We start from the raw sequence: 15,484 nt of genomic DNA, 5'->3' as shown, positions 1-15,484 counted from the left end.
AGTCGCCATTATGTTATCACTCAGGTTGTTCCCTTTGACTCCCAAGGGAATACGGCCGAGGTAACCACAAACCAATCTTTGGACTGCAGGTCCTAGCCTACCTGCAATCAGAGAGGGCTCTCTCTTTAGGATTTAGCTTTGTTTAAGGGATGATTTTAGGCTAGATATGATGCACATGGGTTTTGTTTGAGTTTTGGTGGGATGGTTGATCTATTCAAGCAGAGTTGGCATGCAAAGTGTAAGAAGTTCAAACCATTGGGCATGGAGTAAATGAATGTGCACTGAAGGGCGTGTTTTCCTTGGCAGAAGAGGGGAATATGGAGTAGGATAGCTACACATGGCACAATGATTAATCCTGGAACAAGGATGAAATGGAGGTCAGGGGATGAGAGGCAAATAAGGATCTCTCATCCAGCCAAAGAGGGAAAGTGGATGAAGGCTAAATAGGAGCAATGAAGAGTTTCCTAGACAACATTCATATGTGAAGGAAATAGCTTAAACATGATCAATTAAGTATGCATATTCATCACTAATTCGGAGGAAAACATAGAAAAGTTACAATAATTTAGCACAGAGGGCATGAAAACCATTTCTGAACTATTCCTTCTTCTTGCAACTTAGATTATGATATATAGATGATACAAATACATATAAGCTGACAACAGAGGGAGGAAAGACTTATTGGACCATGAGCAAGCACGAGAATTCCATATCAAGCTCTTCTGCCAAGGAAAACACACCCTTCAATTCACATTCATTGACTCCATGCCCAATGGTTTGAACTTCTTACACTTTGTATGCCAACTCTGCTTGAATAGATCAACCAGCCCACCAAACTCAAACAAAACCCATGTGCATCATATCTAGCCTAAAATCATCCCTTAAACAAAGCTAAATCCTAAAGAGAGAGCCCTCTCTGACTGCTGGTAGGCTAGGACCTGCAGTCCAAAGACTGGTTTGTGGTTACCTCGGCCGTATTCCCTTGGGAGTCAAAGGGAACAACCCGAGTGATAACAATAGGGACCTAACATGAACCTCTCCTTCAAAAATTTGTTTTCCTCAACACTTGAGTAGTTTTAGATGCTTCTGTATAAAGTTCTCATCCTGTCATGTGGAATCTTCAGTGGGTAAGTTCTTCCACTTGATGAGATACTCCAAAATTGATCGATTTCGTAGCTGTCGAGTTCTTGTTTCTATGACTGCTTCAGATTCCAATATGATTTTTCCTTCCTCGTCAAGTTCTACAAGTTTGAACTGGGAGCTTGTCACCAATAACTTTCTTTAAGCATGAAACATGGAAAACTAGGTGCACTCGGGAAGCTGCTTGAAGCTCCAATTTGTATGCCATAGTACCAATATTTTGCAACACGTTGTACAAACCATAATACTTTGGTAATAATTTATTATCATTCTTAGCTTGCTTGAGGGACATTTGTTTATATGGTTGTAGCCGTAGAAATACCCAATCACCTACATCAAAACTTCTTTCGGTGCGATGTTGATCTGCCTATTGTTTCATTGAATTCTGTGCCAAAGTTAGGTTATCCTTTAAGAGTTGGAGAACTTTTTGTTGATGCTTGATGTGATCTTCCACTGCTTGAACCATAGAATTTTCTCTTAAATATGATGTGATGGATGGTGGGTGACATCCATAAAGTGCCATAAATGGGGTCATTTTCGCTGCAGTATGGAAGGAAGTGTTATACCACCATTCAACCAGAGGCAACCATTTGAACCATTATGTCTGTTTATCAGATACAAAGCAACGAAAATATCCTAACAAACATTTGTTTACTATCTCAGTTTTCCCATCATATTGAGGATGATAAGATGAGCTATGAGCTAATTGAGTACCAAGACAAGAAAATAACTATGTCCAAAATTTTCTAGTGAAAATGGGATCTCTGTCGCTTACAATAATCTTTGGGTTTCCATGTAGCTTTTGAATTGTTTCCATAAACGCAGTAGAAATTGTACTGGGTTTAAATGGATGAGATAATGCACAAAAGTGTGCACACTTGGTAAGTCTGTCAACTACACCATGATGACACTCTTTCCTTCGAACTTGGGTAAACCTATGATAAAATCCATTGAAACCTCCTCCCAATGTTGTCTTGGAATGATAAAGGTTGTAATAGACCTGGGGTCTTAATTGTTTCAACTTTATTTTGTTGGAAAACGAAACATTCCACCAAAAACTTTTGAATATCAAATTTAAGGCCATCCCAAAAATTGCCACCTTAACCTTGTGGTAAGTTTTTAAAAATCCTGAGTGCCCTCCTAAGGGAGAGGTGTGCAATTCCATAAGAATCTTTTGTTTGAGTTGGGAATTCTGACATAGGTATAAGCGATCTTTGTACCATAACGAATCATTTTTCTAGCTAAATGTATCAGATGTACCTGGATCTTGTTGTAACTTTTGAATGAGTGCCCATACTTCTTCATCATTCTTCCATTCATCCCTTCCTTCGTTTATCCAATCTGGTTGGATAATATAAATGGCACAAAGTAATGCTTCCACATCCTCATCCTTTCTTGAGAGTGCATCTGCCACAACATTTTGCTTCCCTTTTTTGTATATGATTTCAAAGTCACAACCCAATATCTTTGTGACCCATTTTTGCCGCTCTTCTGAAGATAATCTTTGTCCTTTGTACAAGATTTCAAAGTCATAAACCAACATCGTTGTGACCCATTTTTGCCGCTCTTCTATCATGATCCATTTTTACCTTGAAGTGTCTTCCCATTAGGTAGGGTCGTTATTTCTTAAGTGCATGTAGTATTTCCAACATTTCCTTCTCATAAATAGCTTTGTGTAAATTCTTTCCTTTGATTGGATGACTTTCGAAAGTAATGGGTCTTTCCTCTTGCATTAAAAAAACACCAATTCCATTTCCTGAGGCATCACATTCCACAATAAAGGTTTTGTGAAGTCCAGCGTAGCTAAGACCAGTGCTTGGCACATTGCCTCTTTAAGAATTTCAAAGGCCTTCGTTGCTTCTGGAGTCCATAAAAATGCATATTTCTTTAATAATGTTGTTAGAGGTGCTGCTATTCTCCCATAATTCTTAACAAACTTGCGATAATACCGTGGTCAACCCGAGAAATCCTCGCAGATGCTTTATGGATGTGGGGATTTTCCATTCCTTAATGGCTTTAATTTTGTCAGGGTCTACATTAACACCTTCATGAGATACAATATGACTCAGATATTCCACCTCTTGTACTCCAAAGAAACATTTGGAGGCTTTTGCATATAATTGTTTCTCCTCCAATAGTTTGAGCACCCTGTTAACATGTTGAACATGATCCTTCCAAGACTTGCTATAGATTAATATATCATCAAAAAATACTAACTCAAGTTTTCCAAGGAAGGGTTTGAAAATGGAATTCATTAAACCTTGAAATGTAGAAGGTGCATTGGTAACGCCAAAAGGCATGACCAAAAATTCACAATGACACTCATGAGTTCTAAACTCCTTCTTAACCCTGTGTAAGTTTTTAAAAATCCTGAGTGCTCTCCTAAGGGAGAGGCATACAATTCCATAAGAATATTTTGTTTGAGTTGGGAATGCTAACATAGGTATAAGTGATCTTTATACCACAATGAATCATTTTTCCAGCTAAATGTATCAAATGTACAGGGATCTTGTTGTAACTTTTGAATGAGTGCCCACACTTCTTCGTCATTCTTCCATTTATCCCTTCCTTCGTTTATCCAATCTGGTTGGATAATAGAAATGGCACAAAGCAATGCTTCCACACCCTCATCCTTTCTTGAGAGTGCATCTGCCACAACATTTTGCTTCCCTTTTTTGTAGATGATTTCAAAGTCATAACCCAACATCTTTGTGACCCATTTTTTCCGCTCTTCTGAAGATAATATTTGTTCTTTGTACATAATTTCAAAGTCATAAACCAACATCGTTGTGACCCATTTTTTCGAGGGGGCAACCTCCAATAGAGCAGAGCTCGACTACAAAATAAGACACGATGCTCCTCGTAGGGAGTCTCTATCCTTTATATATGACTCATACATGCAATACCACGGGCCAATACCGTGGGTTTTATTAATACCATCTATCTAATACTACGACCAATTTGCAACTAACTGTGGTTCCATCATTAATTGCGGATTAACCACTTACAATTATTAATACGGGCTTTATTGACTCTTGACTATGACGTGATCCCATTACATAAATAAGGGGGTTAGGGTGGGACCCTAAAATGCCCTCCCCCTTAAGACGAGCCTTGTCCTCAAGGCTGAAACTGCGGAAACTGCTGAAGAATAGTGGCTGGTTCCCAAGTTGCATCTTCCGGAGAGGTGTCTTTCCATTTGACGAGGACTTCCTTAATCATGCGGATGCACAATTGCTTGTCTCGTGTGTCTAGGACTTGTTCGGGTTGAAGCCAGATGGACCCTTCTTCGTCTAATTCAGGTAGACTTGTCTGAATTCTACAATTGTTCCCAATCACTTTCTTGAGGCATGAGACATGGAAAACTGGATGGATTTTTGCAGTAGGTGGCAAGGCCAACTTGTAGGCCACTTCTCCAATGCGCTAAAGTACTTGATATGGTCCGTAGAATTTTGGAGAGAGTTTCTGACACCCCTTGTCCTTGAGTGATGTTTGCTTATATGGTTGTAGCCGTAAAAAGACCTGATCCCCTTCTTGAAATTAGCACTCTGAGCGATGCTGGTCTACCTGTTGCTTCATGCGGTTCTGAGCTTGATGAAGATTCTCTCGAAGATGGGCAAGCATGGTTGCGCGGTGTTGTAGGAGTTGATCCACTACTTGTACTTTTGAGCATCCCTTGAGATACGAAGTAGGTGAAGGCGGGAGTTGACCATATACTGCTTCATAGGGAGTCATTTTGGTGGTGGCATGATAGTTGGTGTTATACCACCATTCAACCAGAGGTAACCACTGTACCCAAAGGTGTTGCTTTTCTGAAGTGAAACACCTAAGGTAGGTTTCTAGACATTTGTTGACGGCTTCGGTTTGACCATCTGTTTGCTGATGATAGGAAGTACTGAGTTTGAGTTGAGTGCCTTGTATTCTGAAGAGTTCCTGCCAAAAATTACTGGTGAAGATCGGGTTGCGGTCGGACACAATAGAAGTGGGCATGCCATGCAATTTGAAGATCTGATCCATGAAAGATTGAGCAACCAAAGTTGGTGTAAACGGGTGGGGTAGGGCGCAGAAATGAGCATACTTTGACAGTCGGTCCACAACCACCATGACTGACTTGTTCCCTGACTTTGGAAGACCTGTAATGAAATCCATAGAAACCTTCGTCCAAATTGATGCCGGAATGGGCAATGGTTGTAATGTGCCTGGTGTGTTGACGGTTTTCCCTTTGTGGTGTTGACAGACATCACATTCTGCTACGAAAGTAAGGATGTCCTTTTTCATGCTTGTCCAAAAAAATGATCTTCTGGTGCGAGCATACATCTTCTGAAAGCCTGAATGTCCTACAATGGGAGATGAGTGCAATTCTGCCAAAATGCGACTTTTGAGGGTGGATGTTGGTGATATTACGACTCTGTCCTTGTAGCGAAGAATATCATCCTGCCACGAGTAGCCCTTGGTGGAATTTGGATCTACCTGCAATTGAGAAATGAGTTGGGAGAGCCCGGGGTGTGAAAACCATTCCCTGCGAGCCTCTTCAATCCATTCTGGAATGGGGAGGGAAATTGCTAGCAGAGTACTTTCCTCCTCAAATTGGCGAGATAATGCATCTGCTACACTATTGTCTTTCCCTTTCTTGTAAATGATCTCATAATCATATCCCAGCATTTTGGCTAGCCATTTATTTTGTTATGGGGAGGATAGGCGTTGCTCCAAAAAATATTTAAGACTGTGATGATCTATGCGGATTTGGAAACGTCGCCCCAATAAGTAAGGTCGCCAGGTCTCGACTGCATGTAAGATGGCCATAATTTCCTTCTCGTAGGTAGATTGGCCCAGATTCCTCCCACTGAGTTGTTGGCTTGTGAAGGCCAACGGTCACCCTTCCTGCATTAAGACCGCCCCAATACCTGTACCCGAAGCATCACATTCAATGACAAAAGATTTGGTGAAGTCAGGTAGTGCTAAGACTGGAGTCGAACACATGGCATTTTTTAGAGCTGTAAAGACCTGTTGTGCTTCCTCATTCCAGAAGAATGAATTTTTCTTTAGGAGTTGGGTGAGGGGCTTCGCTATGCGACCATAGTTGCGGACAAATTTACGATAATAGCCTGTGAGACCCAAAAATCCTCTCAAGCTCTTCAAGGTCTTAGGTTGAGGCCATTCCTGCATTGCCTGGATCTTTTTGGGGTCCACCTTCACACCTTCACACCCCACAATGTGGCCCAAATACTCTACTTCTGCCATGCCAAATGAACACTTGGACATCTTGACAAATAATTTATGCTTGCGGAGCAGTTGCAAGAGTAGATCTACATGTTGAAGATGTGCGGCCCAAGTGCAACTATAGATGAGGATGTCATCGAAGAAGACAAGGACAAATTTCTTGAGATATGGTTTGAGAATGTGGTTCATAAGGCTCTTAAAAGTAGAGGGGGCATTACAAAGACCAAATGGCATGACCAGGAATTCATAATGGCCTTCATGAGTTCTGAAAGTAGTCTTGGGGATGTCAACTTCCTTCATGCGAATTTGGTGGTAGCATGAGCGAAGATCCAACTTAGTGAAGAATTGAGCCCCATTGAGTTCATCCAGCAAATCATCAACCACCGGGATGGGAAATTTATCTTTGACTGTCAACTTATTGAGGGCCCTAAAGTTGGGACACATCTGCCACTCCCCATATTTCTTGAGCACCATGACCACTGGGGATGAATAAGGACTAATGATGGGACGAATGACACCTGCTTCCAAAAGTTCCTTGATGATTTTTTCTATTTCATTCTTTTGGGTGAACGGATATCTGTATGGGCACACGTTTGGGGGTTGGGCCCATGGAACCAAGGTGATGCTATGATCATGTTCCCCTCCCGAGGGTGGAAGCTCATGAGGCTTGTCAAAGACCGGCAGATGGTTATTTAAAATCTGTTGCATCTCAGGATGAATTGGTAGAGGCTTTGTTTCGACTGCCTGGATGGCATTAAATTGAGCTACAACTCCATGATTGCCCTTTTTTTAACAATTTTTCCATCCTATGCGAGCTGATGATAGAGGGGGCTCCCGCTTGGAGTCCACGGAGGGTATGTGTGTAGTTGTTCTGCTTAAAACTCATATATAACTCCTAGAAATCCATTGTGATTGGCCCAAGAGTGCAGAGCCATTCAGCGCCGAGGACAATGTCGCAACCCCCCATGTGTATGGCAAACATGTGGGTTTTCAACTGATAATCCCCCATTTGAAGTTTGACATTTTCACAGCGGCCTTCACATTTCATTGTGCCTCCATCCGCAATTTGAACTTGGAAGTCAGAAACTGCTCGTACAAAACAATGCACTGCTTCTGCGACTTTTTGATGGATGAAATTATGTGTACTTCCACTATCAATCAAGACTACTACTGGGCGATGTTTAATAAAACCTCTGATTTTGAGAGTTTGAGGGGAAGAAATCCCTGCCAAAGCATGCAACGAAATAATTGGTTCGTCAGAGACATTGTCCTTTTGGTTGTCTTCTTCTAGCGGCTCCTGTTCCGCCAGTTGTGGATCTTCCTCTGTTGAGCTGTAGTCAGTGGCATCAATTTGAAAAAATTTGGGCTCCTTGCATTTATGACCTGGGGAGTATTTTTCATCACAGTAGTAACATAGGCCTTGCTTTCTTCTTTCGGCCATTTCCGCAGGTGACACCTTTTGGACCTTAAGTGTTTGAGTCGTGTTGTGAGCCTGTGGGGGGCGACCTTTAGCGGAGAAATTTTGGCGACTGTATTGGGCTGCTAATGCACGTTCCACGTTACGAGCTACCTTGCAAGCCTCCGTCCATGTGGGAGGGTGGTGCAGTAGGACTTGGGCTTTGATAGCTTCTTTAAGACCGCTAATAAAACATTCCATGTAGAACACATCTGAGAGACCCCAAGTGAGGAAGGCTAAGGCTTCAAAAGCTATAATATATTCATCCACTGTACCAGTCTGTTGGAGCTTAGTAAGACGACCCAAAAAAGATGATTCCTGGTCAAAGCGGTCTGGAAGAGCTTTGGTGAATTTGGTCCAAGTCCTAAAAGGTCCAGTGCAACGCCGATGCCATTCCCACCATTGCCACCTTTCATTGTCCAAGTACATGCTCCCCAACATAAGCTGAGTCGCATCATCGAAGATGTGATTTAGTTTGAAATACTGCTCCATTTGTGTTATCCAAGCCGACGGCTGAGAACCGTCAAATTTATGCATATCCAACTTGGGAGGTCGCTGAGTGGGTGGTGGGTGGGTGTGCCAGACGTGAGGAGAGTGGCTAGACTCACCCTCATTGTGTTCAGTGCCATTATACTCCTCCTCGTGGGCTTGCTCCTTGCCCTTTGGGACTATTTTCTCGACCATGCTACATAGTCCGGTAAGCTGAATGTGGAGGTTGTGCATTGATTCTTCAAGTTTGTCCATCCTTTCATTGGCCATCGCTTGAGCTCTAGTTTCTACCATACACCAACCAAATTTTTTTAAAATTGGGACCGCCTAAAAAATTTTCACTAAGAAGTGAATGGTACCACCGTGCTCAGCTCGTCGTCCTGATTCTGATGGGATAGATCACCAATAAGCACCCCGAAAGATCTCAGACTGCAGTGGCCAAATCCTCAAAATGTCAATGTGGCCAAAAGTCTTGCGAAAATTATACCCCGGTATAGGAACCCTTCACAACGACTCCGATCTGGTGGATCTGAGAGATCTGAATGGCAGATCTAATGGCGAAACAGGCTGCTTCTGCAGATCTGATGGATCTAATAGATCAAAATGGTTGATCTGCGAACTCGAGACTGTGGGACTGATGTCTGCTGCTGCTGCACCCCTTTGCACAAGCGGATCTGGAAGAGATGTTGTGTGATCCCCCGATCGAAAAGGGAACTATGATCTTGAGGAGTGTCAGGTGCTACAGATCTCAATATACATAAGGGTCTGGCAGTAGTACTCAGCCCAATGTTTCAGGGCTCTAACTAAGGAGGATTGACCGTACCCTTAGCCGTACAACCCGACTACCCTATCGTACGGGCGAGTAATCTCCCCGAGTGCTGTTCTCGGTGTACTGTAGCCGCAAGACAGCCGATGGTTTATCTATGGCGAGGTTTCAAGGGAGCCTAGGGGGCTTCCAATATACGCAGAGGGTACGTGGAAGACAATCCGTGCGCGGTTCTGTCTAATGCGCTACTACTCGAAGGGGTACCCAAAGGGTTTACAAGGGAGTCCAACAGACGTGACCACCTCTTGTATTTCCTGCGTGCATGCCTCCCCAAATCCACAGGTTTATGTGCTCAATGACAAATCCCGTGGTTTAAAGATGTCGGAACACGCCTCTAGCCAAAATTTTTTTTGCTAAGAAATAGAGATCCCACCGGCCCTGGAAAGTGCTCTGGTACCACTTGTTATGCTCTTAACCTGCAAAATGATACCCAAATACAGAATATGCGAAGAAAAGATACCCAGAACACAGAATAGCAATGATTTTATTATTCAAAGAGTAATGTTCACTTGCCTCTTCGAGGGGGCAACCTCCAATAGAGCAGAGCTCGACTACAAAATAAGACACGATGCTCCTCGTAGGGAGTCTCTATCCTTTATATATGACTCATACATGCAATACCACGGGCCAATACCGTGGGTTTTATTAATACCATCTATCTAATACTACGGCCCATTTGCAACTAACTGTGTTTCCGTCATTAATTGCGGATTAACCACTTACAATTATTAATATGGGCTTTATTGACTCTTGAATATGACGTGATCCCATTACATAAATAAGGGGGTTAGGGTGGGACCCTAACATCTATCATGATCCGTTTTTACCTTGAAGTGTCTTCTCATTAGGTAGGGTTGTTATTTCTTAAGTGCATGTAGTATTGCCGACATTTCCTTCTCATAAATAGCTTTGTGTAAATACTTTCCTTTGTGTAAAGACTGGTGCTTGGCACATTGCCTCTTTAAGAAGTTCAAAGGCCTTCGTTGCTTATGAAGTCCATATAAATGAATATTTCTTTAATAATGTTGTTAGAGGTGTTGCTATTCTCCCATAATTCTTAACAAACTTGTGATAATACCGTGGTCAACCCGAGAAATCCTCGTAGATGCTTTATGGATGTGGGCATTTTCCATTCCTTAATGGCTTTAATTTTTCTAGGGTCTACATTAACACCTTCATGAGATACAATATGACCTAGATATTCCACCTCTTGTACTCCAAAGAAACATTTGGAGCTTTTTTGATATAATTATTTCTCCTCCAATAGTTTGAGCACCCTGTCAACATGTTGAACCTGATCCTTCCAAGACTTGCTATAGATTAGCACATCATCAAAAAATACTAACACAAGTTTTCTAATGAAGGGGTTGAAAATGGAATTCATCAAACCTTGAAATGTAGAAGGTGCATTGGTAAGGCCAAAAGGCATGACAAAAAATTCATAATGACCCTCATGAGTTCTAAATATTGTTTTCGGAATGTCTTGAGTCTTCATTTTGATTTGATGATATCCTGAATGAAGATCCAATTTGGTGAAGTAAATTGATCCATGAAATTCATCCAATAGTTCATCAATGATAGGAATGGGAAATTTATCTTTAATAGTGAGCTTGTTGAGCTCCCTATAATCTGGGCACATGCACCATGATCCATCCTTCTTGTGCACCAATACTACTAGAGCAGAGAAATAACTTTGACTAGGTTGAATTATAATAGCCTCTAGCATTTCTGCAACCATACATTCAATTTCACTCTTTTGGGCATAGGGATATTTGTAAAGCCTGATGTTTAGAGGAACACTTCCTAGAATCAAATGAATAGCATGATCATGATCGCGAATAGGTGGGAGACCTTTGGGAATATCAAATACCTTGTAATGATTGTCCAAGACTTTTTGGAGATCTGGATAAATCATTTCGATGTGGGAACCTCGAGCGAACATAATTGTACAATTACTCCTTGTTGTTCTTTCTTTAGAAGCTTTGTCATTACCTTAGAGCTAATTATCTTTCCTGGTTTCCCTGTGATACCTCTTCATTCAACTTCCTTTCCTTCTGAAAAAAAAAAATCATGAAAAGTTCTTGAAAATTAAAAGTTATTGTACCCAATGATTGTAGCCATTGGACTCCTAGTACAACACCAACACCACCCATTGGAATGGAAAGCATTAGGCTATTAAATACATATTCTCCCATGGATAACTTGATATTATGGCACTTTCCAGAGCAATTTATGATTCCTCCACTTGAAACCATCACTTGAGACTTTGGTGTTGCATATAGGAAGCAATTCAATTCCTTGGCTATCTTACAATGAATAAAATTATGGGTACTGCTCGAATCAATCAACAATATTACCTTTTTCTTCTTGATATGTCCTTCTATCTTGATAATTTGAGGAGTGGTAATTCTAGCCAATGCATTACAAGATATGGTGGGATTCGTTTCTTCTTTCTCTAGGGTTTTTTCCTCGTGTATATCCTCTTCTTTAGATGTTTCTTGTTCCTTTTCTTCCTCCTCTTCACAATCCATGTAAAATAATTTCTTCCAGCACACTTATGACCTGATTATATAATTTTTCAGTAGAGATAACTTGTACGATGTGCCACGTGTCACTGTTTCGGCCTTAGGATCTAAAAAGATACACAAAAAACTACAATTTTTCCTCTTTCTGTATCTTCTGACAAAATTTCAATATGATGCTCAAAGAGAAATTTATGACGATTTTCTCAAGGTCACCTGTTTGGAATGTAATTTGGGAGTCTGCAAAAACCCTAACTTCCTTGGATCATATCTCCAAAAATATAGTGAAACAAGATCTGAAATTTAGACCTGAGGTTCAGAATGATTTCGACTCAAATGTTTTTTTTTTTTCTTCTGAAAATTCGTAGATTAAAAGTTATAGTGAAAATTCCATGATGACCTATTTGGAGCAGCGAAACCCTAGAATCCAAAGCTCTGATACCAAATGTTAAGAAGCTAGCTCACAAAAAGATAGAAAAGATAGATAAGCAACTTAAGAATTAGCTTTTTTGAGGGGGAAACCTCCTTTACATTAAACAAACGAACAATTCTTAGATGATACAAATGACAAAACTCCTTTCTATATATAGGAGTCTAAGGGCTTACAATATAATCAAAGTCGACATAACAGTAATAATATAAGGGCACAACAATAGCAATAGTGGGCTTCTATGGGGCACAATAATAACAATATCGGGACAAAATAGGAATCACTAGTATTATAGGGATCTAACATGCCCCTCTCCTTCAAAAAAGTGTTGTACTCAACGCTTAAGTAGTTCTAGATGCTTCTGTATAAAATTCTCATCCTGCCATGTGGAATCTTTAGCGGGTAAGTTCTTCCACTTGATGAGATTCTCTGAAATTGATTGATTTCGTAGCTGTCGAGTTCTTGTTTCTATGACTGCTTTAGGTTCCAATATGATTTTTCCTTCCTTGTCAAGTTTTGGCAATATTGTTTGAATTGGGAGCTTGTCACCGATAACCTTCTTTAAGCATGAAACATGGAAAACTGGGTGCACTCGGGAAGCTGCATGAAGCTCCAATTTGTATGCCATAGTACCAATATTTTGCAACACCTTGTACGGACAATAATACTTTGGTGATAATTTATTATCATCCTTAGATTTCTTGAGGGACATTTGTTTATATGGTTGTAGTTGTAGAAATACCCAATCATCTACATCAAAACTTCTTTCGCTACGATGTTGATCTGCCTGTTGTTTCATTTTGTGCCAAAGTTAGGTTATCCTTTAAGAGTTGGAGAACTTGTTGTTGATGCTTGATGTGATCTTCCACTGCTTGAACCATAGAATTTTCTCTTAAATATGATGTGATAGACGGTGGGTGATATCCATAAGCTGCCATAAATGGGGTCATTTTTGCTGCAGTATGGAAGGAAGTGTTATACCACCATTCAGCCGGAGGCAACCATTTGAACCATTGTGTCTGTTTATGAGATACAAAGCAACGAAAATATCCTTCCAAAAATTTGTTTACTATCTCAGTTTTCCCATCAGATTGAACATGATAAGATGAGCTATGAGCTAATTGAGTACCAAGACAAGAAAATAATTATGTCCAAAAATTTCTAGTGTAAATGGGATCTCTGTCTCTTACAATTGGTGAATGTGCACCCCAATGGTTGTCCTTGCCCGAGTCTGCTTGAGAGCTGTGCAGATCTAGTCTCCTCCCTGTTTTCACAGGCCTCTCTTAGCAGCCCTCTGCTGCTGATTTTTCTTTGACCATGCACCCCTCAGAGGAGGGTGACTCCCTCTCATCTAGGCATCAAGGAAATGAAGAAAACAAAGAAGCATTCGTGTCCCTGATTGTTGCGAATGGAGCTCCAAGGAACAGGCCAACAATCAACAAATTTGTAAAGAAGCTTGAGGATATACCAGAGATCTCTCTCCCACCTGCTCTTCCTCGAAGAGCAGCTCTTTCTTTGGCAGAATGCAGACTAGTTGGACAGTTTACGGGGTTATGGTCATCTCCCAAATCAGTACAAAAATGGGTTGAAAGAAACTGGAATGCAACCATTGAGGGGAAAATAGCAATACGATTTTGTGGAAGGGGATACTACACCTTCCTCTTCGAATCAAAGGAAGACAGAGACCTGATCTTCAGAAATGACCCATATTTCATGGATTCCAGAGGATTATATCTAAATCGTTGGACGCCAGATTTTGATCCAGAAATGGATGTGCCAAGCACAGTCCCAGTTTGGGTTAGACTCCCTCATCTTCCTCTACATTGCTGGGGAGACGAATCTGTCAAAGCTATAGGAAATGTAGTGGGAAAGTATATAGACAGATGCGAACCAAAGGATAACATGCATGCATGTGCTAGAATATGTGTGGAAGTAGATCTTGGAAAAGGACTACCAGAGGCAATAAAGATCAAGGTAGATCAGTGGATGCATATACAACATTTGGACTACGAGTATATACCATTCAAATGCAAGGTATGTCATGAGTATGGTCATTTTGCAAATAGATGTCTTAAAAAAAGAGAGAATGAAAATGTAGAAGAACAAGAAAACACTTGGGAACAAGTAAAAAGGAAAAAATCCACCAATAAGTAGCCCATATCAATTGCCTCCCAGCCTCAGGAACCAAATGAAACCACCTCCCAACCATCATTGAAGGTTATCCCCCCACTTCACACATCTGTGAATCCCTTTGGGCCCTTGGAAGACCCAAATGATCCACCTTCTCCTAGATCTCCAATATTTAACCTCAACTCCCTTGCCCCCATACCCTCTTCCTCTATTCCTCTTTCCCCTCTACCCCCTCCCTCAGTGGACTACATATTAACTAGAAATCAAGCTAAAGAAAATCCCCAAATTTTGGATCAGCAAAAGAAAGTGGGTAGAAAATCCAACAAGGAAATAAGAGACGAGGTAGTGGCTAAAGAAATGGCATTAGGAACTCAACAAGAAGCACCATCCTTAACAAGAGGAATCAGTAAATCAGTTCTGGTGATCTTGTCTTTTTAATGCAGTGCAAATATAGTTTTTTTCTAGGACAGTTTGTAAGGAAATATACCATGTCAGTCTATGAATTTCATAGAATTATGGCTGCAAGTGCGGATGCTGGGACTGCGGTCCCATTTTGCGCACTACACTTGAATCAGTATCCTTCTAAATGTACAAGGAGCTCGCTCCTTTTTCCTTTTGCAATATAAAAAAATAGCAGACAATGTTAAAAAGAAAAAAAGAAAAAAATAAAATGGGATCTCTGTCGCTTACAATAATCTTTGGGTTTCCATGTAGCTTTTGAATTGTTTCCATAAATGCAATAGAAATTGTACTGGGTTTAAATGGATGAGATAATGCACAAAAGTGTGCATACTTGGTAAGTCTGTCAACTACCACCATGATGACACTCTTTCCTTCGAACTTGGGTAAACTTGTGATAAAATCCATTGAAACCTCCTCCCAACGTTGACTTAGAATGGATACAGGTTGTAATAGACCCGCGGTCTTAATTGTTTCAACTTTATTTTGTTGGAAAACCAAACATTCTGCCACAAACTTTTGAATATCAAATTTAAGGCCATCCCAAAAAATTCCTTCTTAACCCTATGGTAAGTTTTAAAAAATCCTAAGTGCCCTCCTAAGGGAGAGGCGTCCAATTCCATAAGAATCTTTTGTTTGAGTTGGGAATTCTGACATAGGTATAAGTGATCTTTGTACCATAACGAATCATTTTTTCAGCTAAATGTATCAGATGTACTGTGATCTTGTTGTAACTTTTGAATGAGTGCCCACACTTCTTCATCATTCTTCCATTCATCCCTTCCTTCGTTTATCCAATCTAGTTGGATAAT

Source organism: Pinus tabuliformis, chromosome 2_1 (assembly GCF_031772625.1).
Source record: "Pinus tabuliformis cultivar Carrire ecotype Pingquan chromosome 2_1, CPIR1, whole genome shotgun sequence".
NCBI lineage: Eukaryota > Viridiplantae > Streptophyta > Pinopsida > Pinales > Pinaceae > Pinus > Pinus tabuliformis.
Note: the sequence above shows the minus strand (reverse complement) of the source record.